Genomic DNA, 27,322 nt, shown 5'->3' with positions numbered 1-27,322 from the left:
TAGGGAAAGGCCAGGCTGGGCGGCTGGTCCACAGGAAGACTTGCACCACCGTTGCCACCGTTGCCTGCACACAAGTTAACTCGGAAGACAAGGATGCTCTGGCTAAGCTGGTGGAAGCTATTAAGACCAATTACAACGGCAGATACGATGACACCTGCGGCCACCGGGGAGGCAGCGTCCTGGGTCCTAAATCTGTGGCTCACATTGCCAAGCTGCAAAAAGCAAAGGCCAAAGAACTAGCCACTAAACTGGGTTAAATGTACACTGCTGAGTTATCTGTACATAAATATAATGAAAATTAAAAGAGGTGGGGAGAGGGAAAGAGGGGGGAGGAGAAGAGAGGAGAAAAAGAAGAAGAAGAAGAAATCTTGCTACGAGGGGCTGGCTTCCCTCCCCTCCATGCAGCACCAGCATGATGCAGTGCTGTGCTAGTGACCTTGCTGGGTGTCAACTCTAGCTCACGCTTTTGTGCTGGCAATGCCCTCTGCCTGCCACCAGGTGGCGACGCTCCCCCGCCCCCCTCCCCCCTCCCCCCATCCCCCCCTATGTCAGAGGACAGCAATCATTTACCCTCCCAGACAAAAGGTTTGGGGCTTCCTTCTTCGCTCTTTCGTTCTGTGGAGGCATACTGGGCTCCTGGACCATTCGTTCGTTTGTTTTATTGATTGATTGAAAATATGTCTGTTACAGAAATTTCAAGCATGCACAAAGCATACGAGGCCCAGGGAGCCAAGAACCAATATACACCCTTCCTGAGCACTCGATACAGGACCCCACACACTGAGGATCTGGAGATGAGTTTATCTATCAGGCTTCCTTTGACTGCTCGCATCCTAAGCCTGACCCTGTCTCCCAGACCTCTCGAAGGGAACCCAGCAGGACCTCAAGTCCCCCTGTCCTCTCAAGCCTGCCCAGAGCCCACGTCGTCGGACGGAAGCCTCACTCACTTCCTCCTGCCCCGCCCCTCTGGAATTAATGAGCAGCTGACAGGCACTCTCCAGGCTCTCTCTCCCGGTGGCAGCAATCTAAAGCCAGGATGAATTTCGGCAGCCTCATATCCTTGGCAACTACCATTGCCTGTGTCACAGACTCACCAAGACCTTTTTCTGGTGATGGAGACAGGACCTGGATTGGTAGCTATGCCTCAGACAGGAAGCCAGAAAGGTCCTATGTGGAGATGGGGTGTCCTCCGTATGCCTGCTCTCTAATTCATATGCTGAGACGCTGGCTCCTACCTCACAAGGTGACTGTTTGGAGACAGAGCTTTTCAAAAGATTAAAATGAGGTCATTTGGACAGGACTTCACTTAACTGATGTCCCGTTCTGGTTTTTTGCCTTTAAAAATGATTGATTTATTTCAATAACGTTCCTTTTTAAAGGAGTAAAAAAAAAATTTTTTTTTTGGTTTTTTGAGACAAGGTTTCTCTGTATAATCTTGGCTGTTAAAGGAGTAAATTTTTAAAAAGGATTTTTACTCTATGTGCATTGGTGTTTGGCCTGCATGTAGGTCCGTGTGAGGGTGTCGGATCCTCTGGAACTGGAGTTACAGACAGATGGACAGATATGAGCTGCCATGTGAGTGTTGGAAATTGAACCTCAGTCCTCTGTTTGTTTGTTTGTTTGTTTGTTTTTATACAGGGTCTCTCTGTGTAACCCTGGCTGTCCTGGACTCTCTTTGTAGACCAGGCTGGCCTCGAACTCACAGCGATCCACCTGCCTCTGCCTCCCGAGTGCTGGGATCAAAGGAGTGCGCCACCACGCGGAAGAGCACCCAGTACTTTTTTTTTTAAAAGACTTATTTATTATTATGTATACAGTGCTCTGCCTGCATGTACACCTGAAGGCCAGAAGGCATCAGATCACATTATAAATGGTTGTGAGCCACCATGCGGTTGTTGAGAATTGATACTCAGGACCTCTGGCAGAGCAGTCAGTGTCCTTAACCTCTGAGCCATCTCTCCAGCCCGCAGCTAGTGCTTTTCATGCCTGAGTCATCGCTCCAGCACCATCTTCGTTTTGAGACAGGGTCGCCTTGAACTCAGATCTGAGGACAAGCCCCAGAGGTCCAGATGTATCCAAGTACAAATATGTGTGTATACAGTACACAGATACTCGTTTTTTGCTTTTAATAAACATTTTATTTTGGAAAAATATTAAACAGATGCAACAAAAACAGTTCACACTTGCCGGACACCCATTGTCCTCTGGGGTGACCATCAAACACCAGCACCAATGAAGTCACCAACACAGGGGCTGGGAGTGGAGCAGAGGGAGGGGTGGGGGGTGGGGGTGGGGGGGATGGGGGAGGTGGGGGGTGGGGGGGAATGTCTAGGGCTACTTAGCATAACTGAGACCCCGGACTAACCCCCAGGATTAAATAAACTAACACTAGCATATTACTTTTTTTTTTTTGCTATTTTAAAAAACTTTTAATGATTACTTTATGATTTTATATGCCTAGGTGTTTTGCCTGCATGTGTGTCTGTGCACCACATGCGTGCAATGTCCATGGAAGCCAGAAGAGGGCGTGGAGTTTCAGATGGCTGAGCTTTTACCATGTGGGTGCTGAGAACTGGACCCAGGTCCGCTGGAAAGGCAGTAACCACTGAGCCATCCTCTCCAGCTCCGCTTTCCTGGTTTTTGAGATAAGATCTGTGTACTCCCAGTGAGCTTTGAACTGATCCTTCTGCCTCCACCCCCAAGTGCTGGAATTACAAGTATGAGCCACCCCACCCAGCTGCCATTTCTGAATCCTTATTATCTGGATATTTAATTTTTTTTCTTTCTTGTTTATTTATTTAGACAAGGTCTCACTACATAGTCCAGGTAGGCCTTGAACTTGCAGCAGAGATCCACCTGCTTCTGATTCCAGAGGGTGTGATTAAAGGCTAGTGTCACACCACACCCAACAATCCAGGCATTTTTGCAGATGAATTCTCCCTAAAAAGAATGCTTTGTCTTGCTCTTCTACTGGCACATATAAAAGCCAAGCTGGGCTGGAAAAGAAGGTTCTTGAAAATGACTTCACTTGGGCCTGGAGAGAAGACCTGGGTTCTATTCCCAGCACCCACATGGCAGCACATACCTGTCTGTAACTCCAGTGCCAGGGCTTCTGACACCCTCACACAGACATCCATGTACGTAAAACATCCATGAACATAAAAATAAATCATATATATATATATATATATATATATATATATATATATTTTTTTTTTTTTTTTTTTTTAATGATATCACTTGAATTCAAGCTAACATACACCGGAAGCCAGAGTGTGGCCCCTTTAATATGCAGGGCCAGTCAATCGCCGGGGGAGGGTCGGACATTCCCAACTTACGGGAAAACTGAAAAAAAAAAATGTGAAGACTGTGCTAGCAGGCTCTCTCATGTGACGCTGCAGGCAAACCTCTGGGAGACTGAATTCTCCTGTCACTGCCCGGCATTCCTGGCATTTCTTCAGCCTCACTCAGCCCACGCCTGGCTCCCCAGGGCTGGAGAGCTGAGGGCCTGGGTGGTTGAGTGGGCATGGGGCATGGCCCATCCACTGATCCTCAGTACAAAGCGGCCCTCTCTAAAGGCAGCCCTGGGTGCAAAGGTCAATTGCTGTGGGAAGCAGCTTGCTGAAGAGTGTGGCTGCACACCCCGCCTTGACACTAGGAGAGGGGGAAGGGGCTGGGTCTGATGACTCTATGCCCCTAATCCCAGCACTTGGGAGGCTGAGACAGGAGAATTGCTTCAAGTTTGAGGTCAGCCCGGACCTCATGACAAGCTGCAGGCTAGCCAGGGCTATACACTGAGATCCTGTCTCTAGAACCCAGAGAGCCACTGGGACGGTTGAGCAGGTAAAGGAGCTTACCACGCAGGCTTGGCCAGCCTGCCGATCTGGTCTGGAACCCACGTAAAGGTGAAAGGAGAAAACTTACTTCATACAGCTGTTCTCTGACCTCTACATATGAGCCACGGCACATGCACACCTCCCCATACACACACAATAAAAAGAAAATAATAACTGGGAAAAAAAAGCACTAGGGAGAGAAGAGAGGGGTGTCTATCTTCAGTCTAAGGTTAGACCCCAAATGGCAGAGGTTACCACCAGGGGTCTCAAGGTGTCCTGGACATGGCTTTGGCTGTGAAAAGGAAAATTTGCATGAGGTACCATTTTCTTTCCCCCTCAAAGGTTTCACACTGCAGAGCTCAGGATGACCTCAAACGCATTATGAGCTCAGGCTACCAAACTAGTTATCCTCTTGAATGCTGGGATTGCAGTCCTAAGCCACCAGGCCTGACTCATCCAGGTTTTCTGGGCTGCATTTGAAATATGCTTCCTCATATGAGACAATGTGGGTTCACCCAGCAAGACAGAGCTGCGCCCTGGGCTCATCTCCAGGGATAGCAGCCCATGACCCCCTGCACCCAGGCCCTCACTGTGACCTGCATCCTTGGCCGCCTTTGTTTTTGGACCCTTGAGTCTGTCTGGAAGATGCAGATCACAGGATACCCTTGAGGGCATATGTTCGCTTCCCAGCTAGTGTTTAACTGTTGTTAATGTTGCTTCCCAGGGGAAGCTGTAAGCAACATCCAGCCCTCCTCCTAAGGTCACACAGACAAACTGAGGCATGACAGTACCAAAGCTGACTCTGGGGAACCAGTGAGTATGCTGGCCACATAGATGAGGGGTTACTTACAGGGGTGTGGGTGTGCCTCCCCACCAGGTGGCAAGTGGAAAGCCCTTACCCAGCAGGGATGAAGGCTTCCTGTAGCTGCACAAATGGCAGCCCTTTCCCCTGCCCTACAGAGTCTAGCCCCTCCCCGAGCAGAGTTGCACAGAGGCAGCTGGAACCCGAGGTGAAGGTTGTGTGAGCCCTGCCAGGAGGTGTGAATAGTGAACAAGGCCAGCTGGGATAATCTTTACGCAAGGGGGTGCGGCTAAGTACCCCAAGATGGCAGCTGCTCGGCTAGGAGGATAAACACACAACATACACGCTCCATAAGTGCTGTAATTAGTACCCTTATGTGCAACTTCTCTCAACCAGAAGTAGCTCACACCCCGGTCCCTATGCCTCCCCCGACATGCTCCTCCTAGGGTGCTGAAGCCCACCTCCCTCAGCATCCCTTACCCACAGGCATGGTAGAGCAGCTTCCAACGAAGGTCTGGGCATCTCTGACCTTCTTCTTCTTCCTCTCGGCCCAACAACGTGCAGCACTTCTAGGGCAGTATACTTGCTGATTGCTTCTTTCACTAGTACTCACAACAACCAGCTAAGACACTGCCAAAGAAGCACTCACAGCTGGCCGGCACCGTGCAGGCTGAGGCTCTGTGGACTGGCACAAAGTTGCGGGAGGGTGGAGAGGCTGTGGGAGAAATCCTGAGACGTGCAACAGACCCTACCAAGGCACAACAGACTCCTCCAGCACTTTGAAGCCAGCATGCCGACACAGGAGGGAAGCAGCAGGGGGCACTAGCGCCTCCCTGTCCCAGCACCCACAAAGGACACACTAGTCAACAGTTCAGCTGGAGGGCAGCGAGCACCGCAGGAATACCTCTGGCTTCCATTAGGAGGCTGAGTCAAGAAGTTCCTTTAAGGTCAAGAGTTCAAGACCAGTCTGGGCAATACAGTGAAACTGAAAAACAAAAACAAACAAACAAACAAAAAACAGAACGGAGGCTGAAGAGATGGCTCAGTGGTTAAGAGTACTTGCTGCTCTTGCAGAGGACCCAGGTTCAGTTCTGAGCACCCACATGGCAACTCAACCATCTGTAACTCATTACAGGGAATCTGACACTCTCCTCTGGCCTCCCGGGGGCACCAGGCACACACACAGTGTACACACTTCCAGCAAAACACTTATACACATTGAAAATAAGTAAATCTTTAAAAATAAAAATGGGCCAGTAAGCTGGGCATAGTGGCGCGTGCCTTTAATCCCAGCACTTGGGAGGCAGAGGCTGGTGGATCACTGTGAGTTCGAGGCCAGCCTGGTCTACAGAGTGAGTCCAGGACAGCCAAGACTACACAGAGAAACCCTGTTTTGAGAAAAAAAAAGGGGGGGGGGATGAGGGGAGGGGCAGTAAGATAGGGCAGCCAGAAAAGGTGATTGCTACCAAGCAAGGTAAACTGAGTCAGATCCCACATGGTGGGAGGAGAACTGACTCCTGCAAGTTGTCCTCTGACCTACACACACACACACACACATACACACACACACATACACACCCCACGAATGAATGAATGAATGAATATAAAACTTTTAAAAAGGAGCCTGGCATAGTGTCTCAATATTTGTCATCCTAGTGTTTGGGAGGCAGTACACGACACTGCCTTTAAAAAAAAGACAAAGCAAAACAAAAACTTTACATGTGGGAGGAGCCTCATGGCAGCCACCTGGCTCAGCAAGACAGCTCCACTGGCACAATCAGTGTGAGAAACCAAAACCCCATGAGCCCTCCCCACCCCCTACCTGTGTGTGGGAATCCAAAGGCCACATCAGTGTCCTCTAATGAAGCCTGGCCGAGGAGGTGGTCAGAGAGGTGGCCTCAAGAAGAAAAGCCATGTTCATGAGAGACCGAGGGTGGGTGGGCTGTGGCCTCCTCTCTTTAAGTGTCTCTGGGAAACGCAAGGACAAGAGCTTGCAGCATCCAACTGGCAATGAGGGTCAGGGGCTGAGGATGGTCGTTGCTCCTATGACCAGGGCTGAGGACGCTGAGGACAGTCATTGAGGTTGTGACCAGGGCTGAGGATGGTCGTTGCTCCTATGACCAGGGCTGAGGACGCTGAGGACAGTTGTCACGATTGTGACCAGGGCTGAGGATGGTCGTCGAGGCTATGACCACACTTCCCACATCCTCTTGGGCTTTGCCATGAGAGCTTGAAGAAATTGCTCTGTCCTTGCACCGATGTCCTTGGAAAGGCTGGCTGGGGAGTGGGAAGGTAACCGTGGCTGAGGGCGCAGGAACCCACGTCCCCTGTAGCTGACCTCGTGCCGTGACACAGACAACAGAGAGAAGCCTAATTCAGGGGGCGCTGGTGTTAGAGGTGGGCCTCAAGAAGATTGACTTGGAAGCTTTGAACCTCAAAAATCAGTGGTGCTGGAGAGATGGCTCAGTGGTTAAGGGCACCACCTGCTCTTCCAGAGCCCGTGAGTTCAATTCCCAGCAACCACATAGTAGCTCACAACCATCTATGATGTTATCGGATGCCCTCTTCTGCAGATAAAGCACTCATATTCAATAAAAAGAAATAAATCTTTAAAAACAAAACAAAACAAACACATCTGTTGTTCTTGCAGAGGACCTGGGCTCAGTTCCCAGTACCCACACTGTGGCTCATAACCATCTTTATCTCCTGTTCCAGCGGGATCTGATACCCTCTTCTGATCTCCACAGGTACCAGGTTTGCATGTGGTGCACAGACACACATACATGCAGGAAATAAAAAAAAATCTAAGTATTAATTTTTAAAAAACCTCAATAAACAAATAAATAATTCTAAAAAGTCAGGGTAAGATCTGGGTGTGACAGTGCCAGCCTATAATGCCAGCACTCAGGAAGGAGAAGTAGGAAGATCAAGGCAAGTTTAAGGCCACCTTGGAGTACATAGGGAGCTGCAGGCAAGCCAGGAGACCCACATAGAGACAAGGAAAGACTCCCAGGTTTGCTTTTGGGAGTGAGGAGACAGCACCATTCCGTACTGCCCAGCCCAGGCATTTCAGAAGCTGCCTGCACTTTCCAGGAGAAAAGAGCAAGGTATTCGATGTCTGTCTTTCCACTGGTCCCCGAGGTAGGCCCCGGTAAACGGCAGATGACTTCGCAGCCTCTGGGGCTGCTGGCCACAAGCAGCCTGTGGCCTCTGCTCTGGTGGAGCTAGGTCCTCCACTGTCAACCTTCTTAGTGTCACATATTTAATAAAGCAACGGTTTGTCCTTAACCCGGTTAGCTCTCAAAAACACTGGCACAGACAGACTATGATTTAGTTTACAAGCCTAAACCACTGGAGCTGGGCAGATAACAATCCTCTAAGCTGTTTTGTTATCTCCAAGCTACACATACCAAGTTACTTGCCAGTAAGTCGTCCTGTCTGGGGCAGCTTCTGTTCCACCAGTCTGTCCTCATGGCCACACACTCACCACTCATCCTGTCCCCATGGCGACTCCTTTCTCCCCCCGCTTCCTCTCTAAGACCCCAAGCCTGAGAACCTAAGCTCTGCCTCCCTCTCTTCTGCCTGGTCACAGGCTTCAGCATCTCTATTAACCAATCAGGGACAATTGGGGGGATATTCCTTACATCACATGGGTACAGGAGATGAGTCAACATTCATGACAATGCCCGTGGCAGGGCACTGAAATCAGCATCTGAAGCCACAGTGCGCAAGACCCCCTCCTCCACCATCTTCCACTTAGGATTTCATGTTTTCCTTTACTGGGTCTTTTCAAAGCATTTTGTGTATTGAGTGTTTTATGAGTGCTTTACCCACACGAGTGTATGTACGTTCACCAGGTGCATACAGTCCTCTGGTGGCCAGAAGAGGACTTGGATCCTCTTGGAATTACTTACAGATGATTGTGAGCCACTGGGATCCAAACCCAGGGCCTCTGCAAGAGCAACAGGTGCTCCTAAACTCTGAGGCAGCTCTCAGCCTCAGCCTTTCCTGGGTCTACGGATGGGTTATCAAGCAGCCAGCACTGGATGGCTAATCAAAGGAAAGCAAAGGCAAGGGAAGGAGGGAGGAGGAGGGAAAGGAAGAGAGAAAAGGCACTTTCTGGAAGGAACAGTCTCTCTGGGCAGTGAAAGACGAAGAATACAGCATGCTGTGTGAGACTGCCTTTGCGTTAAGAGAATCATATGAAAAGGGAGCTGACACTATGGAAATCAGTCAGTATGGAGGTTCCTCAAAAACTAAAAATAGAGGTACCATATGACCCAGATACATTCCCTGAGGGTGTTACCCAAAGGACTTTCCACCCTATCATAGAGACCTCTGCACATCTATGGCCATTGCTGCCCTGTTCATCATAGACAGTGGAACCAGTATATATATTTGACACAGAGTCTCAGTACATTGCCCGGGCTGTCCTGGAACCCACTATGCAGACCAGGCTGGCCTCGAACTTACAGAGATCCTCTTGCCTGCTTCAGTGCTGGGATTAAAGGTTCATCCTTGGCTTTTCAGGATGGAGTTTTACGCAGCCATCAAGAAAAATGCAATTGTGACAATGTCAGGAAAGTGGACGCAACTGGGGACCATTGTGTTAAGCAGCAGCATCCAGACTCAGACCAATGCTGCGTGTTTCTTATGTGTAGAACCTGTGTTTAGAATGCATGTCTACATGTTGGGGGGGGGGTGGAGGGAACACTCCCAGGTCCACGAAGATAGAAAGGGGATCATAAGAGGGGAGGAAGAGATCATAAGGGAGAAACTAGTAGTCGTGGTGTACATGACGTAAGAAAGCAGAAGGGGACTGCCTGGGGGAAGGGAGGGAAACCGAGAAGGGGGCTGGGGTGGGGGAGGGGCACATGAGAACCAAGTAGAATGACACACAGGATGAAGATGCAGTGAGGGACTGTCACCTTGTATGCTAACCTAAAAAAACTAAAACACAAAACCTCAAGGGTTCAGTGGTTAAGAGCATTTGCTGCTCTTCTAGAGGTCCCAAGTTCGGTTCCCAGCTCTGACACCAAACAGTTTACAACCACCAATAACTGAAGTTCCAGAGAAGCAGACAGCCTCTCCTGGCCTCCTTGGTACCTGCGCTCACACTAGTCATAAAACCGTTGGTGACACCTTCCCTCCACACCGACAGGCTGGGGGCTGGGCGTGAAATATATAATTCTAGCCAATGGGGTGCATGGAAAAAAAAGCCTTTGGACTTTTGGGAAAGGTTCCCACCAATGTACAGAGAGAGCAGAAAGAAACAGACCCGGGTGAGGCGGGCTGGCAGGAGATGAAGGCCAGGCCTTGAGGATGTCTCAGAGTCAAGCTGCCCGACTTCTGCACTTCTTGCTTCGTGGATTTAATGTGTTGGCTTGAGAGTGTAGCTCAGTGGTTGAGCTAGCACGCCCGAGACCTTAGGTTTGGTGAGGTGGGGGTGGGGGTAGAGAAAGTGCGAGAGAGATTAGTTTACGCCAAGCACGATGGTAACTGCCTGCCTACTTGCCGTGTTGCTATTTTGGAAGCTAAAAGGCAGGAAGGTCAACCAGCTTGAATCCAAGCTCAAAAACCCAAAACCAAGTAAGACAGACCACTTAGCCAGCACCACTGTCATCACTGCCGTCTCTGTCCACAGCACGTTTGGATCATGTCTGCTCTAGCTGACACAGCTGTGCACACGTGTAATTCCAGCTCCTGGGAGACTGAGACAGGGAGTCTGTCCCAAGTTCAAGGCTGGCTTGAGCTACTGAGTGAGTTCTGAACCAGCCTGAACTACAAAATAGGACCCTGTCCTCAACAAAACAAACAAAAGCAACCAGCCTCCCCCCCTCCCCCCCCTCCCCCCCAAAAAAACTTACCAAATAACAACAACAAACGCAACAATCGCTCAAGTGGCACACCAAGAGGCTGCTCCCCCTTACCACTCTGCCCTTGGATGGAATAGCTCCATGAAACTGGCAAAGAGGGCGTGGCCCACTGAGAGGAGACAGTAAACACGGCCAAGTAGACACAGGCATCTGATTGCAGGAGAGGCACCCGTGGGCTAGTTCCTTGCTAAATCTACCTACCCCGCTGCTGCCCTCCTGCCTCAGGCCCGAGGTCGCCAGAGACTGTCTGGAGAAACAGAGATTGGCTGAGGGTCCACCATCAGTGAGGAGAGAATCCACCCCTAGTAAGTGTAATTTACAGTTGTGTTTGAGGAAGTCTAGCCCTTCCCCCTGACAGGAACCAAAGAAGCTCACCCCAATAAAGCCAGGTGCTGGCGCTGAGAGGAGGCACCCCTGTCCTCCCCCCCCCCAGGAAGGGAAACTCGCTTTACCCAATAAGGCTCCCACAGTTCTCTCCCAGTGACAAATCTCCCTAAGGTTTCTGGACCTACCTCCTCAATCTGTCACTAAGCATTTGGGGCTCCTTGTGAGATCCGCCTCTCAGAACCCAAGGGCCTGCAAGTCAGAAGCGCTTCTCCAAGGCTAAGGTCATCTCCCTACACTTGAACTCAACCAGTGTCTCTCCAAGCAAATTCCTGATCCATTCCCCGCTGCCAGTGTCCTTTTCAGATGTTGGAAATGGTCCCTAAAGGCACCAGGGAACTAAAGCAGTGGAAGAAATATCAGGGTGGTTCCCTGCTCAGTAAGCCAAGTGAGGCCCTGTGTGGCTGGGGACCGGCAGCCAGGCAGGCTGGCTCCACCTGTCTGACCTGCTCAGCTCACTGGCCCCTCAGGCGTGGCACAGCTGCTAGGAGCTGGGCTAGCTGCCAGTAGCTACCTGGTCCCCTCCAGAGGTGCGCACTCACCTGTCCCTTGTCCCTTCCCCCCCATTGCTCCTATGCCCAGGGAAGCAGGCACTGGAACTCTGCCTCCCATGAGTCATCTGGATGCTAACCCAAAGCTACTGGAGAACAAAGGGAAAAGAAGAAGGAAAATCCCCAGTGCCCACACCTGAGCATGCCCGCCCACCTGTCCAGTCAGTCATGAGGGCAAGGCTGGTTGCAGCCTGGAGCTGTCCCTGGCCATGGTCAGGGCCGAACCTCAAGGGTGCTCTCTCTGTGGGCGGCTATTTGGAGAAAGCAGTTTCACTGTCCATCCAGGGGCTGGCTCCTTCTAGCCCAGACACTGGACTCTGCAGGACTTGGAGCTGCCTACGGACATGGAGAGGCGGGGGCAGCTGCTCCTAGGAGCACAGAGGCTGCTATTAGCCATGACAGCTTCCTCTCTTAAACTCGGCCCTGAGCACACTGCGTCCACCTATCCCTCTTGCTCCTAGACTTCAGAAAGAATTGGGGGATGGCTTGGTCTGATGGATTCACCAGGGTGCCGATGGGCATAGCTGGGGGCAGGGCACCAGGGCTGGTAGCATCACTGGCAATTTCCTTGTTAGCCAGGACCAATTTTCCCGAGCAGGCAGATTTTGCTTCTCTTCCCTTCTACCCTCTGACCCCTGTGCCTGGCAAGCCTAAGTCACCAGGACCATCTGAGCACACAGCCCTGTCTGGGTGGAAGGTCACAGACACAGTCTCTGCAACGAAGCCAGCTGGACATCTGACTCTTGGGTTCTGACCATGTGCTTCTGAGCTGTCCAAAGACGGGGTATCTTTGAGAGACACAGCAGAAGGGAAACAGCGAGAGCCCGGGGGGGGGGGGGATGGGGGACTGGAGTCACATGAGGGTTTCCCAGCAGATGCAATGTGGACTCCAAACTCTAAGACTCCAACCAGAAAAGCAGACCTCACGTCTCCTAAATGAGCAAAGAGGCAGCGAAAGGAGCAGAGAGAAGCCCTGATGAAATTCACACAGCCCGGGCAAACAGGAGGCAGCTGCCGGCAGCTGGGTGTGGCCCAGCAGGTCTCAGACCTCACTCAGGGTGTGCCCAGCTCCAAGGAACACTTTATGAAGCTTCAGCTCAAAGCCAAGCACCTTCGCTCGGCTAGCCCAGGAGGAACTGGCGGACACACCAGGCCTTGTTCAAAGAGCCAGAGCTCCACGCTGGGTCAGTACCCTGGGCAGGTGCCGATAGTCCGTCTAAGATCCTGACCCCTCTTTCCTCACAGTCAAGTTTCTGCCTTCCTCCCACACCAGACGCTGGATCAAACAAACAAACAAATAAACAAAAAACAAAACAAAACAAAAAACACAATCAAGAAAAACTTCAGACTTTTCTGGCTCTTACATCACCCACTGGCCCCCAGGCCCAAACCAGGAAGAGCTGCAGAAAACCTCAAGGCAAAGGTGTGCTGCAGCAGGCCCTTACTGGGCTAAGGATGCATTTACCAGGCTAGGCTAAAGTGTGTGTGTGTGTGTGTGTGTGTGTGTGTGTGTGTGTGTGTGTGTGTGTGTGTGTGTGTCTGTGTGTGTGCACATGTGTACGTGTGTGAGCATGCGCGCATGTGTGTAGGTGTCTGGGGGGATTCTTGAAGAGTGTTTACTAGCTTCAATTTAGAAAAAAAAAAGTACAAATAGCCCAAACACTGTGAATGTAACATTAATATAATTCCTGATTGTTTTATGGTTCTTCTTGCTCTATGTAGTTTAGTTTATATACGTATAATAATATAAATGCATATGTAAAAATGTTTTAAATATCAATTTAAAAAAGAAAAAGACAAAATATGTGCCATAATCACATTTTAAAAAAAAGAAAGAAAGAAAAGAAATTATGTATTTACATACTGAGGCCCATGATAAGTCATCTGGGATCTCCCCAAGTGGGAACGCTGCCTGTGGTTACAGTGGTGAGTCAACGAAGCACCCTGCAGAGCCAGTGAGGTCAGCTTCTTGGGAAGGGACAAAGGAAGCAGCCACTTCGGGCACTGAGCGGCAGTCCCAGAAAGCCCACTGCTGCAGCCCATGACCAGGGCTGTGCGACAAAGAGCAGTTCGCCTCCCAGGGGGCTTTGGCAGTGTCTGAAGACACATGTGTTTGCTGCAGTGGGCGGGGACTGGAGATGCTCAGCGTCCAACGACATGGGATAGTCCCCACAGTCAAGGACTGGGAGCTAAATGTCAACACCGTGTGGTAGAGAAACTGCTCTGGTCCTCTGAAAACCCCATTCCTTCTGTGGAATTCACCCCTAGTTACTCATGTGACCCTCAGCTCAGAGGGGCCTTGGTGTTAAGAGCTCCTTGCCATCACACTAGTGACCCCACAGAGGGTTCTCACCACCATCACACTAGTGACCCCACAGCTGGCTTTCACCACCATCACACTAGTGACTGCACAGAGGGCTCTCACCACCATCACACTAGTGACCGCACAGAGAGTTCTCACCACCATCACACTAGTGACCGCACAGAGGGCTCTTACCACCATCACACTAGTGACCGCACAGAGAGTTCTCACCACCATCACACTAGTGACCGCACAGAGGGCTCTCACCACCATCACACTAGTGACCGCACACAGGGCTCTCACCACCATCACACTAGTGACCCCACAGCTGGTTCTCACCACCATCACACTAGTGACCCCACAGCTGGTTCTCACCACCATCACACTAGTGACCCCACGGCTGGTTCTCACCACCATCACACTAGTGACCCCACAGAGAGTTCTCACCACCATCACACTAGTGACCCCACAGAGAGTTCTCACCACCATCACACTAGTGACCACACAGAGAGTTCTCACCACCATCACACTAGTAACCCCACAGCTGGTTCTCAACACCATCATACTAGTGACCTCACAGCTAGTTCTCACCATCATCACACTAGTGACTCCTCAGAGGGTTCTCACCATCATCACACTAGTGACCCCACAGAGAGTTCTCACCACCATCACACTAGTGACCTCACAGCTGGTTCTCACCATCATCACACTAGTGACTCCTCAGAGGGTTCTCACCATCATCACACTAGTGACCCCACAGAGAGTTCTCACCACCATCACACTAGTGACCTCACAGCTGGTTCTCACCACCATCACACTAGTGATCCCACAGCTGGTTCTCATCACCATCACACTAGTGACCTCACAGATGGCAGGTGCTTCCCAGGTGACAAGGAGAACTCAAAATTCTTTGTCTTAAGTAAGAGGCTTGCTCGCTTCATCTCACTCCAATCTTTCTGCACTTGACCCACACAGTGGCTACCCTGTCAAGGATAGGAATCCATGTCTGCTTTCATAGCAGTTAGAGACAGTGCATGGAGGAAAAACAGAGAGGTGAACACCCCGCAGGATCTGCAGGGACAACCTGTGGCCGAGACACAGGAGACACCAGTGCTGAGAGTCACACAGGCCTCAGCAGACACCTGTGCTGAGAGTCACACTGGCCTCGAGACATCTCAAAGCACAGAACTGGGCAGAGGCAATCACGGTCTGCCTGTCTTGGGGATCCTAACTGCCTGTGGCAGGCCCCTGCCATGGGGACCTAGCTCTCAACTGGAAGCAAAAGCCCTACAGAGACTGAGGCTTGGAACCCAAGACGCATGCCATGCTCCGTGGAGGGGTGCCTGTGCTGCCAAAGGCTCAGCAAAGATACACAGGAGCGAGGCCCGTGGATAGGAAGGACAGACACCCGGGACAGACAGCGGTCTTGGACACTCGGTGCTGAGACCATGAGCTTCATTGTAACTGAGGTACTTGGCTTTGGTTTTGTTTTGCTGTCTCATGAAGCCAGGCTGGCCTTGAACTCTGATTTACTACACAGCTGAGAGTGACCTTGAGTCTCTCATCCTCCTGTCTCCACCTGCCAGGATTACAACGTACACACCATCATGCCCAGTACACACCATCATGCCCAGTACACACCATCATGCCCAGTACACACCATCATGCCTAGTACTGGGAATTAAACCTGGGGACTGTGCGTGCTAGGCACTAGGCCCCAGCCTCCGCTGACTTCCTTACTGTTGATTTTGTTTAATTTGTGATGATTTTTATTAATGATTATTTTATCATAAAAATCTATTATTTTATTATACTGCTATTTGCTCTATAATTTTAATGAGACATCAGATTGAGGGGAGGCGGGAGAGATTGCTCAGTGGTTCAAAGTACTGGACACCTTTCCAGACGACCTAGGCTCGATCCCCAGCGCCCATAAGGTGACATACAACTGTCTGAACTCTAGTTCCGGAGGATCCAATGTCCTTTTCTGGCCTCCATGGACACTGCATGCAGATGGATGCACAGACATACATGCAGGCAAAACAGAGAGAGAGAGAGAGAGAAGCAACACACACACACACATACGCACACCCATGCACACATTAAAAATCAAATCAAATAACAAAGGCAGGCTATTGGGTAGCTCTACCCCATCCTGGGAAATGGGGTTTCACTTGCTTAGGGACATCCTCATATGTGTTTCAGCTGAGAAAATACATTGTTGATCCTAGTCATTGGATCCCAGAAATCTGCCCCTAAATGGGACTTTGAGAAAACCAAAAGGCAGAAGGGATGGAGACAGCACCGAGCAGAGCCATCCCTCTTCTCCAGCTAAGTTCAGGCGCTAGCTACAGGAGTACAGGCCTATGCTCCACAGAAGGAGCCCTGGGAGAGGGGGAAGCTGCCTGCTCAGCATCTGCACATCTCCTGCCAGCAAGTGGCCTGCCACCACAGGAACTCTCAGCAGGAGAGGGTCTGAGTGGGGAAACCCCAGCTCTCTACCCTGGCATCAAGCCTTGAAGTTCCCTTTTGGGGTGCAGGCAAATCAGAGAGGCTATAATGCCCCAGGCAGGCAAGCAAGCAGCTGGGAGTTGGGGCTCAGGAACGAAATAAGCCACTTCCCAATGGCTTAAATGCTGATCTCCTGACACACAGAAAGGCTGGCCGATCTACCGATGACACAGAAAGGATTGTGAGATCCATCCAGAACCTCTGCTCGCCTCCAAGGTTGGCGACAAAGAATTACACTGTGCTACCGTGCTCTGCCTACCAGGCCCCTGTGAGCTCGGTGCCTCCTCACCCACCCTTGTTGACAACTGTCATACTCGCTGACATGTTCCAAATCCAAGATCTGCCTCTCTACCCACGCCCTCACCCCAACTTCAGACTTCATGGTTCCCAGTGACTCTGCTGCTTCAGGGAGGCACCAGGGGAATTCGAGCCCTGCCTCTGCTCAGTTATCTGTAACCAGTGTGGGTAAATACATAGATAGTCTCACAGTTGTCTGCCTGTCCAGTCTGGGACAGAAGAACCAGGAAGCTGATGCACAGGACAGGCTTTTATCCCCCTTGATTTATCAGTGATAAATCAAGAAACACAAGGTATGGGCCTAAAAGTCATCTTCAAATGACATGGTATAGGAGGCTGGAGAGACGGAGCACAGTTAATGTCTTGGCTGCAAGAGCAGAGGACCTGGGTTTGATTCCCAGCACCCACATGATAGCTCATAACCATCTCTAACCCTAGTCCCAGGAGATCTGACACCCTCTTCTGGCTCCCACGGGAACTGCACACACACGGTGCATAGCCATACATACAGGTAAAACACCCATATACAATAAACAAATAGACTTACCAACAATAGCGAAAACAACCATCCCCCAAAGGCCCTGGAGCCCGTGTAAGTGACTCCTTAAGGTCGCACGGCTAGGCTCTTGAGATGGCCATCTTGGATCAATGGGAGCTTATCCGGTAACAGGTACCCCCGTGGTCAGGCAGATTGAGGCAGCACAGGCCGGAGGGACGCACCTACAAACCCAGGCAGTCTTCAGAAGCTGAGACTACAGAGGGGGTGGACTCTGCTGAGCTTCAGACTTCTGGCTTCCAGAACTGCTGTGAAAGAGAACACAATTCCCCTTGATTTCATCCGTCGGGTCTGTGGTTATTTTTCTGAACACATCCCTGAAGCTAAGAACGAGCCCAGTCAATAGCCGCGGGGTAGGAGACGGGTTGTGTGAGGCAGGTCAGCCCAAACTCCTGTCCCCTCAGAACGCCATCTCCCTCCCCTACATGGAGTTCTGTTAGTCAGTGCTCTCCTTAGACAAGCACGCACTCCACTCTCCCCAAATCTGCAGCCCGCAGAAATGCAATTGTCAGTAGCTAACACAATTCACACTGAACACACCCGAGGAGTGAAAGCGAGCCTTGTTTTCAGTCGGCCTCGCCTCTTATCCTGACACCCTAGGTGAACTCCGCTGCACTGGAGTCTACTTTACACTCAGTTGCTACCCAACTAGGGATGGAGGTGCTGCCCTGCCCCCTCCCCCGCCTGCCGCGCCGCCTCCCCCCCCCCCCATGACTCAGGGCCACACAGGAGGTAAGGAAGGAGAGGGCTGCTTAAATCACCTTCATTTTTGAGACCCAGGAAGTGAGATCAACGGAAGCAATGACGATACTTCAGAGCACACGTGGGCATGTGTAAAAAGCTCTGTGGCCCAAGGCCAGGCCTTCAGGCTGTCGACCACGCCATAGTCCACTGACTCACACTCGGTCTGGCGCAGGGGGAAGAGGGTAGGATGTTTTTGCTTTGCTTCGTCTGGCTTTTGGAGATAGGGTCTCATGTAGCCCAGGTTATCCTCAATCTCTCCCTCTCTCTTTAAGCCACTGCATTTGCGGTGATCTGATACACAGCAATGGGACCCGACCATGAGGACATCAGTGGCGGCCATGACTGTCCCCACCAATCTTGTGGCCTGATGTTCTAGGTACCTCCCCACCCATTTTGGTTCCCTCTCTGAGCCACACTGAGTCGCATGACACGAAGCCAAGCCAGCTCCACTATGACCACACTGATTCCTGACGCTATCACCTGCCTACGTCTCAGTGTCCTCACACGCTCAAAAAAGGGACACCTCAGGGACTTCACTGGCCCAATAAATAAGGTAGTGTCTGCCATGCTTGACAGCGCCTGTGTTGAGCACAGGCTCCGTAAGTCTTGCTCTTCACACACCACTTCGCCCTCTGTCAACACAACGACATTCGAAAGCTTGTGAGGGTTCACACACAACGTCTTGCCTTTGTGAACCTGGATCGCAAAGCCTTGGATGTGGGTGGACGGGGCTTTTTAGCGATGAGTAACCCTGCTCATTCGAAACTACTAGCAACTCTTGAGAGGGAGGCCAGAAGGCAGTGATTCATTGTGAGGTGAGTCGGGAAGTTGAGGGATGATAGACCCTGGCCCAGGGTCACTCGGGAAATGAGGGGTACCATGGGGACTAGCTGTCACCCAGACTGTGTGCTTCTAGATCGTTCCATAGGCTTAAGGGGAAACAGAAGTGTTGGCCCCAGTACAATGTGAAAATGATTCACATAAATGAAAATAATTAGCAGTGTAAGTACGCTGGCCACGCACGCATTTCTGGAAGCTTCTGAGAAGTGTGCTTTTTCAGAGAAAGGGGTGGCGGGGGGGGGGGGGCCAGACAGTGTCAGGGAAGGCTAGCCCCCATCCCCACCCTGATTCATTGTGGGCTGAAGTAGCTTATGAGCAGCTTCAAAAGAGTGAAAAAGCTGCTGGACTGGGGTTTTCTACAGTCCTAGGGGTTGAATCAAGGGCCTTGCACACGTCGGGCAAGCACTCTGTCACTGAGCTACAACTTATTTGGCCACAGTCTCTAGTTCTGGCGGGCCTGGGATTTGTTACACACTCAAGAATGACCTTGAGTGATAGGCACGGTGGCTTACATCAGCACTGGGGAGGAAGAGGTGGGTGTATCTCTGTGAGTTTGGGCCAACCTTGTCCACACAGAGAGCTCTAGGCTAGCCAGGGCTACAGAGTAAGACCTTGTCTCAAAAAAAAAAAAATACAGAGAAAAGCATGCCCTTGAACTCCTGCCCCCTGCTGCTCCACCTTCTGAGTTGTGAGATTATAGGTTTGTGTCAATTTAGCAGTGGTAGGGACCAAGTGAACTGGCGCATGCCAGGCAAGTATTTTACCCATTGGATTACGTCCCCAGTCCCTAAACGGTTTTCGAGGGCACAGCAAAGTCCTCAGCAGATGCCAAAGTCGGGGCTCCTTCCTGTGCAGGTGCCACAAGATACCTCAGGTTTACACCTGAAAACAAAGGAGGCAGGACCAAATACAAATTATTCCTGATCCTTGAAAGGCCATCGCATCTGTCTTTGAACTCTGCAGGGTCCTTTTGTACCAGAGCAGACAGAGCACCGGGAAAGGCGTTCAGGATGTACACTCAGCACGTCCTGAGCTGCTGTCCCCAGCAAGTTCTCAAGAACCAATCCTCTGGCCAGGAAGATAGTACAGACCTGCCCGCAATCCCAGCTCCTACAATCCTAGCTCCTCCAGAGTCGGAGGCTGGAGGCTGGAAAACTCAAGGCTGGCATGGATGACTTACGGTGACCATGACTCAGAATCAAAATCAGAGGACTTTGGTAGTCAGAGCATGAGCAGAGCAAGCCTGGGACTGGAGTCTGAGTCCCCAGAACCTGTATAAGGGCCAAGGGGGCATGGTGGGACACTGCAGTTCCACCTTGGAAAGCAGAGATAGGGCATCTCAACCCTGTCTGTATATATCGGTGAGCTCTGAGGTTGATTGAGAGACCTTGCCCATTGCACAAGATGGAAGAGCCATTGAGGATGGCTTCCACATGCATCGCCCCCCCCACATGTGCTCATACATATGCAAACATGTATCTACATACGCATGTATGCATGTAAAAACTGAAAATAAAAATAAATGAGAAAAAAGCAAAAAGGGGAGCTGGGCGTGGTGGCGCACACCTTTAATCTCATCACTTGGGAGGCAGAGGCGGTTGGATCGATGTGAGTTCAAGGCCAGCCTGGTCTACAAAGTGAGTCTAGGACAGCCAAGGCTACACAGAGAAACCCTGTCTTGAAAAACAATCAAACAAATAAACAAAAAGCAAAAAGAGGGTCGGGGTGTAGCCCGCTGATAGAGTGCTTGCCTAGCATGTGTGGGGCCCTAACTCCCGGGCTGGAGATAAGGGATTTGTTTGCTTTAGGTTGTCGTAGAAGCTTCTGCATCCCTTCACTGAGACTGTGGGGACCAGTGGAGCCTTATGATCCAGGAGCTTAAACTTGCTTTATTCCCTCACTAGTGGTAGATTTCAAAATGATGAGATGGTCCTGTTGGTGAGATAGTGGTGAGCACAGCAGAGTGGGCGTGGCTGTCTTACCTGCTGGCACTCCATCTTAATGAATAATGGTGCGAGAGACAGGGAGACCATCTGAGGAAGCTTAGCACTAGGATTAAGGATCAAGCCAGGGGTGGCACATGCCTTTAATCACAGCATTTGGGAGGCAGAGGCAAACAGATCCCTGTGAGTTTGAGGCCAGTCTGGTCTATTTCTAGAACAGCCAGGGCTACACAGAAACACACACACACACACACAGACACACACACACACACACACACACACACACACACACACACACACACACACTGCTTGGCCACACTCTCCTGCAATCCCAGCCTTGGGTTTTGCTGGCTGACAGCCTAGCCCCAGGTTCAAAAGAGAGGGACAGAAAAGGACACCCAAGGACTTTTTCTGACCACTACAAGCTCACACAGGTATGTGTGCACACATGTTCAACATGACACACATACATACACACAAGAAAGAACTTTAAACTTTTAACTTTAAAAAGAACAAAGCCAAGACTAGGGACAAACGTGCTTCAAAAAAAAAAATCAACTAACACTGGGCTACGTGCACACACACACACACACACACACACACACACACACACATACACACACATACACACAAAGGATCTCTGTAGAGACCCCTCTTTGTCTTTTTTATGCCAACTCAGGGCATTTTGCTTAATTTAAATATCTACAGTACTAGATCTTAAAAAAAAAAATTAAAGCAGCCAGTAACTTTTAGGAAGGGGAAGACAGAAATACTTACAATATAAAACTTAACAACAACAAAAATCAAACGAAAAACACCCAAAACCACCGGATTCTATCACAGAGGGTGCTCTTTTCCTCCTTAGTGGATGCACTGAACAGGGCACAAACCAAGAGCAACATGGACGCCCTGCCCACACCTGCAGGGGAATCCTGCTTGACAGCTAGTTGGCTTTTTGATTTTTGGTTTTGGGTTTTTTTTGTTGTTGTTGTTGTTGTTGTTGTTTTTTGAGACAGGGTTTCTGTGTGTATATTTTTGGCTTGTCCTGGAACATACTCTGTAGACCAGGCTGGCCTCGAACTCACAGAGATCTGCCTGTCTCTGCCTTCTGAGTGCTAGCATTAACAGCGTGTGCCACCACCTCCCAGACTAACAAAAGCACAGTGTGTCTCTTCTCCCTCTCCCTCTGAACCAGGGTCTCACTCTGTAGCCTGATCTGGCCCTTGGCCCTCTTGACCCTCAGCCTTCTGGGTACTGGATTATACACTAATACATCCAATTTCATGAATGAGGAACCAGAGCCACAAGGTCAATTTCGACTTCCAGATCCACAAAGTTAATGACAAAGATGGGAGACATGGCAGGTCCTTGAGCCTAAAGTCATGTCTGGACCTGAATCCTGAGGTTCCCTGTAGGAGGAGAAAAGTGAGCTGCACCAGGGCCATAGGTACCTGCATGGTGACCCCTCCCACTATAAAGGGCATAGGTACCTGCATGGTGACCCCTCCCACTATAAAGGGCATAGGTACCAGCATGGTGACCCCTCCCACTATAAGGGCCATAGGTACCAGCATGATGACCCCTCCTACTGTGCAGCAGGCCTGCAGACCTGAGGAACCCTGAACCTGCAGGGCTAAGCTATGCTCTCTGAGAAGAGCTGGTCTTCTGGCCACAGCAGGCTGAGGGGCTATAGTCTCATCTCTTCCATCTTTCCTTCTGATGTTTGCTGCCAGGTGTCATGCAAAACCACCTGCAGCTTCCCTGATATTTTCTAAACACACCAAATGCAGGCATCTGCACGCGCTGGCCCTTCTGTCTACAGAGCTCCCACCTTCCTCTGTCAGACCCATCCTTAGTAATGCCCTGTACATGGCAACTGCCTGGTGAAGGAGTAAACGAGTCCTACCTATTTCCTTGTACATCTGCCTGAAGTCAGAGGCCACATGTCCTATAACCACAGTGGCCTCTTTTTACCCCGGGGCATCTCGCTACACCTTCTAGGCCAGTCACAAGGGTAGTCCATTATAACAACAAGGTACCATGGTACTGAGAGGTACTTCCTGTGTGCTATGAGCAGACAATCCAGGGGCTTGTCAACGTTAGCATTATTGGTTGGTGACGTATACCAAGGATTCGGGGTGAGAAGCAAAAATGTCCTCGTGGCCACCACACGCCTGTTAGTCAGGGATCCTTAAAATTTGAAAGAAAGCTAGATTGACAGACCAAGGCAGCGCCCACTGGTTATAAGGCTGGCATTGCTCAGGAGAGTAGCCAGTTAGTAAAATATACAGCATCTAATGCCGATAGGTCCCGGGGTACCAGTTGGTCCTGTCCCAAACAGCCTAGATGAACCTTCAAGGTTAATAACATTTCCATGCATACACTTCCTGCTCCGTCCTAGCCCAGCTGTGCTAGGCTATTGCTGCATGTGCTGTGGCTCAAGGAGCAGCCATTTGGCCCTGAGCTCTCTCAGAACTGGTCGCACATAACCTAACACTGTGCCACTGTGTCCCTGGATGTGACATTTTATACAGGGCCCAGCCACGTCTAGCTTCATGAGTCAAAGCATAGATTGTAGAGAGGCCACAGACCCCGGGTCTCTATAGAGGCCTGCTCCTGTAGTTGGTCTGATGTAGAGCTGGGGTAGGTATGGCGACATGCACCCTCTGGGTGCTGCTAGACAGTCACCTAGCCAGTTAGGTAGCTAGATATTAGGGGGCTTAGAGGCCACCGAGGATGAACCCCTCCTTCCTGTTTCCCTAGTAAAGCTACAAATGGAAACATTCAAATCACCTCTGTAAGACTTAAAATACCATATAAAAGGGTGGGGGAATCCTGGCTTTGTTGAGGCCCATTAACGGAGAGCTAATTCCTCCTGGTCTAAAGAACAGACTATAAGTTCCACCTCTGGCCAGGGGTGGAGATCTGACATCCTAAGCTACCCCCAAAACACTACAACACTATTGGCTCTTCCTTTCAAGGGTTAATCCAGTGGGGCCTGTCAATCACCTGGCCGGAAGTCAACCCCTCCCCCTCCCACATCCAGGAACTGGATTCTCCAGAAGACAAGACAAGAAATTGGAAGAAATAATTATCCTCTTAGTGAACCGATGCACTTGTCCTTCCCGGAAGCACCTCCCTCTATGCAGCCACTAGCGGAGCATCCATCCATCTTACAAGAGCGTGATATTTCAAAGTCGCCTGCTCTGAGTTCTGAGTCCTAACTTGGAAAGGCGGACATCTTCCTTCTCTCTAGTACCTTTTCTTTTGGATAATGGCTGAGGTCCAAGCCCGCTTTCTCCGGCGCTCTGGGCTCTCTCGCTCCCTCGGAAGCCCTCCACCCCTGCCACCTCCATAGCAAAAAGCATGGTGGTTCTCGTCTTATTTCCTAGCTCCCTCCTGGCACCGAGCGACACTTACGGCTTGTCTGCCATGCCGTTTTCCCTCTCACATTCTAATAAAACTGTCCTTGAGCTGCCTTCTGAGTTGATTAAATTCTCTTATTAACAACACTAAGAACCCCAAAGGGAACTCTTTCATACTAGCCTGGGAAGGGGGTGGGGGTGGGGGGACCTGGGACTTTGCCCCGCTGATCTGGGAAGGGGCAAAGAACAGTACAAAACAAGAAAGCCCTGTTTAGCTAGGCAGCACACGAGCTCCTGCCACCGGGCACCACACTCACCACAGGGGGCTGGGGAGGGAGGCCGGGACCCTCTGCACGCAGGAAGCTGAGGCGGGAAAATGCCTTGAGCTGAAGACTAGCTTGGAGGACATAGTAATATTCCCCCCTCTCTCAAACACACACACACACACACACACACACACACACACACACACACACACACCCCCTTCAAATAGAGTACTTTAATGACCCACGCATTGTTTTTTCCTGCCTAATAAAATTCTCAGTACAACTCTAAGTGACAGGGTCAGTGCCCCACTCATAGGTGGCAAAGAGGACCAGGGAGTCACCAGGTTTAGCTCAACTCCCAGGTTGGTGAGCCGTCCCTCCAGCCAGCATCAGAGCCTTCCTCACACCCAAGACAGATCAAAGAAGAAAAAAAAGCGGCCCAAGCAAAACTCCCCCAATGGTATCTTTTCTCTCCAGAGATGATGATATCAAAGGACATTTTGTTACTTCTTAGAAATTCTTTGCCTTCCAAGGGCTGCATAACCCAGCAGTTTTCTGTAATTATCACTAAAGTATTCATTCGGCCTAGTTCCTGCCTCCTTCGCATGCTTTTCGCACAGACAGGAACACAAGGCTCAGTGTTTACCTGAGCTCCACGGGAGGGCGGGCAGGTGCGCAGACCCCGGGGCCCCTGTAGCCCCTGGCTTTGGCTTCCAGACTCTGGCCACGTCTCCCCAATCTGGGTAGTTGCTGAAGGGAGCAGCCCTGCTCTGAACAAGCCCAGGCAAGCCCAGACATAGCCCCTGCTCGATCTTCCCCCAGGCAACGCGATGCTCCTGGGATGGGAGCCGCGTCTTTCCAGCCGGACATCACCAGAGCTGGGGTCGTTCCAGATGGTCACTGCGGCCACATCTCCGTCACCTGGAAAGAAAAAAGGGGCCAAGGTGGGCAAAAGGCAGGGCGCCGCGTAAGGACGGTGGCAGAGAGCGCTTCGGGCACCCGGCTCACGCTGGTCTACGCGTTAGCCAGGCCGGGAAGAGGTAGCCGGGGCACCGCAAGGGGACTAGGCAGCCAGGCTAGGGTCCTATTGCTTAATTTGCAGACACTGGGTCCCGCGCCTCCGCCCCTGCTCTGCCCGGGTTGGCTCTTCCCCCGGCGAGAGCTCAGAGTTTGCGCAGCGCCCTTTGCTTCCTCTCTGCCCAGTTCCAGAGCGCACCACCCTAGGGCCGATGTGGTGTGCACTCCCGAGCCATCATGATCCTTCCGGGGGACCCCCCTGGCCTCTCCGCCATGAGACCAAAGCCCGAGTGGGCCTATAACAAGCAAACAGAAACCACCACGGGGACACGCTACAGAATACCCAGCCTGCGGGGTAGCGTCCTGGGAAGAGGTCAGAAGTGTCCCACGTCCAGGTCACGGAAGTATAGAAGCGCCTTCTAGGGTGTCCCATGCAGCCCAATATTCTAACGCCAAGAACCAAGCACCCTGCCGTGCCTACCGCCCGCTGGCCCCGTGTCCTGTCCCCACTCACCGTGCCCCCAAGTTCTGGCACTGCCAGACCCTGTGGCAACTCAGTTCCGTAGGTCTTGAAAACTCAAGAGAGCTGGTTTCAGGGATGAGGGAGACGGAGGCGTGCGGGTGCTCGGCGCTCTCGAGCTGGGAACCCAGGGCTAGAGACCACGAGCGGGACAGGGCTTTTGTACTAATTCAGACTGAGGTACTGAGCCAAGCGCTGCAGGGAGGAGTCTGGGCAGCGGGCCAGGCACGCGCCTCCCATTTCTCACGGTTTCTTCTCTGACCCTCCTTGAGGTTGGTCGAGAGGCCCAAGGTAGACAGCCCTGAAGACCGCCCTGCCCTGTGGGAAGGGGAACTGCACCTCTCAACCCGTCCCAGCCTTTATGGACTCCAGGCTCAGAGGGGATGCTCCGGAGACAAATTGCCCTGGGGTCCATTTTGCCCAGGCACTAAGCCACAGGCTCACAGAGACTGCTCACAGCAGTTATAAAGATCTCTGCGTTGGGTAACAGAAACCCCTTCAGCCACAGCGGACGGTCCTTGCAGACTCGCCCCACGCCCACTACCTCCAGCCCTCCACACACTTGGAATTCACACTTCAGCGAGGTTCTGTGAGCGCAAAGCACAACACTTGAGACTGCAGCCGTCCCTGGTCACCAGAGAAAAGCTCTCTGGAGCAAGAAGGAGAGACTTCATTCTCCCCACACGGAAAAAAAGAGTTCTTCTGAGTATTCAAGGACACGTCGCAGTGCCCGTATGAGCCATCCCTACTTTGCAGAAGATGCTCATGGGACGAATCTATATATTCTGTTTTCCCGTGCTTCTATTATCTGGGAGATCTCAAGAGACCTAGAGTAAGACCAGAAACTCACCGCAACTGCCAGGCACAGGTGAGTGGCTACCCAGAAGGACCAGCTATTGCAAGGGAGGCAGAAATTCCACACTCCCAGTCTCACCCCGCATAGATCTTCAGTGTCCCTGTAAAAGGAGGCTGGTGGGCCCTGGAGGCTGCTCTCAGAAAGATGTTTGTTTGTTTTTAATTACTTTTTAAAAAAAGATTTTATTTTATTTATTATGTATACAATGTTCTGCCTACATGTGAGCCAGCAGGCCAGAAGAGGGCACCAGATCTCATTATGGATGATTGTGAGCCACCACGTGGTTGCTGGGAATTGAACTCAGTGCTCTTAACCTCCGAGCCACCTCTACAGTTCCCTGCCCCTTTAAATTACTTTGTTTGCTTCTTAGGACAGGGTTTCACTATGGAGCCCTGGCTGTCCTGGAACTCACTATGTAGACCAGATTGACTTCAAATGCCTGCCTCTGCCTCCTGAGTGCTGAGATTAAAGGGTTGTGTCACCACATGGCAGCTAGAGCAAGGTTTTGTGAACAGCCAACATGGGTCTCCCCTTCCGATTCACCGTGTGACCTTGGACACTAATGAGTTCAAACACACATACACACCTTTCCCCATGCAGGCTCTCGCAGCACTAGGCTTTGGTCAGCTTTTCAGAGAATCCTTTTGAGATTACCC

The 27,322-nt window shown here is 51.1% G+C and overlaps 1 long non-coding RNA gene across 1 annotated transcript; it reads right to left on the bottom strand.

Annotated features, from left to right (window-relative positions):
- Positions 1-3,208: 3,208 nt before the first annotated feature.
- Positions 3,209-26,511, bottom strand: LOC311599419. The gene is made up of 5 exons (XR_014779887.1): positions 25,805-26,511; positions 24,920-25,194; positions 17,107-17,363; positions 6,461-6,915; positions 3,209-5,623 (listed from the first exon to the last, which is right to left on the bottom strand). It is a non-coding gene; the product is annotated as an uncharacterized lncRNA (long non-coding RNA).
- Between the last annotated feature and the right edge of the window lie 811 nt (positions 26,512-27,322).

The sequence above is a fragment of the Acomys minous genome (assembly GCF_964271855.1).
Source record: "Acomys minous genome assembly, chromosome: 6".
Classification (NCBI taxonomy): domain Eukaryota; kingdom Metazoa; phylum Chordata; class Mammalia; order Rodentia; family Muridae; genus Acomys; species Acomys minous.
This window is presented reverse-complemented; position numbering and strand designations above follow the sequence as displayed.